Raw genomic sequence first — 1,742 nt, 5'->3', positions numbered from 1 at the left:
CTACTGTGATTTCACGAACTAACACAATCTACTTTGATTGTGTTAGTTCGTGATGTGAGCGACGATTTAAATTATATATAACTAATATGCTCTGCATTTAAAAATATATTTTAACCGATATCATACCTCACTGATCAATAATGTGTCAGAATCTGACATACTGTAAGGCCCTATAAAAAATATCATTAGTTTATCACCCTACTGTATCTGGGCAGGAAAAGTGATGAGGGAGGGAGGCTTTTTTAATTTTTTTTTTTTTTTGTTAAAGCCAAATATTACCCTTGGGTTATTTGCTGGTGCATTGATATTCAAAGTAAAACATGATTTAGATAATGCAAACAATATCTACTAACTATTTAATAAAATAAATGAAAAAAATAAATAAAATTTCAAAAATAAAAAATTCAACATTTTTTTTTCCAGTACCATAGAAGGCATGTGCGGGAGGGTGATAAACTAATAATTTTTTTTATTGCTCCTAACACTAACAGTCTTAAAGAATCCCAATTGTTCCTATTTTTGAGTTAAAAGGACAATTTTTGGTACAAAATAGGTTTTTTGACATTTATACTGATATGCTCTGTATGTAAAAATACATTTTAACCAATACCTCAATGGTCGATTAATATATCAGAATTTTATAAGGCATTGGTAAAAAATTGAGATTTGTCTACATATAAAATTATAATTGCAGTTCTTGGTATAACATGTAAAAAATACATTTTAACCAATATATTACCTTACAAGTCAATAATGTATCAGAATCTTACGTACAGGTTTTTAAAAATCCCAATTTTGGCATTTTTTTTTTTCATAAAGCCATAGATAATGATCGCCCGATTTTGAACCTGACAGAGCTCACCCATTAATCTATCAAGGCCTGTAAGGATGCACATTTCTTCCTGTGACAGTTTCAATGAGGGTGCGGATGCGTTTTGCTAGCAACATGGTCTTTAGTGTGCATGCCACCTTGGTGGTAGTTTGGGGACAAAATTTTGGGCATACAGTGGATTTCTGAAACCCATAATTTAGTAATTATGCTATGCTATTTAAATTTGCATTTGAATTTTGGGGTTTTTGAGGACCTGAAGAAGTATGCTTTATGTCCTGACACCTGTACATCTGCATGTCTAGAAGTAACATTGTTAATATGGATAAATCTGCAAAATAACAAATTTGTACCACAGTTATTAAATATTAACAGTTGGAAGAAATGGCAAATAAAATGCATACTACAGCATTTGGCAATAATTAGGAATGATAGTGAAAATGGGTTTTAAAAAGTGAACCTTTAGAAATTTGAGTGTCCAGCATTTTTTGAGAGCTAAACAGTATAATGGATTTCTGAAACCAATAATTTGTATTCAGGGTTGTAATTGTGCAGGGCGGAGCCGGGCGGGGCCGCCCTGCCTAAAAGTCTACCACCCAGCCTAAAGCAAAATTTAATGCCTTCCGCCCAGCGTCAAACGTACATATCCGCCCATCCCGAATTCTTACTTTTTTCGCGAGATATCATCACATATTTGTAGCCTCAAACCTCATGCAAGCAGCCTAGCAAATAAAACATCGGAAAACCAACCAAGTGGAACTGCAAGGCTTTGGCGCTGATTGGACGCTCACGTTCTACTTGACTGAACAGTAAACTGTGTGATCAGCTGGAAATTGACACTCGTCCTATCAGTCACGTGATCTGTATGCGGTATTGAGTTTGTTATTGTTTTGAACGCTCGAGTTAATACACT

The sequence above is a fragment of the Anneissia japonica genome, unplaced genomic scaffold (genome assembly GCF_011630105.1).
Source record: "Anneissia japonica isolate Jap-2015-1 unplaced genomic scaffold, ASM1163010v1 scaffold23581_len16412_cov118, whole genome shotgun sequence".
NCBI lineage: Eukaryota > Metazoa > Echinodermata > Crinoidea > Comatulida > Comatulidae > Anneissia > Anneissia japonica.
This window is presented reverse-complemented; position numbering follows the sequence as displayed.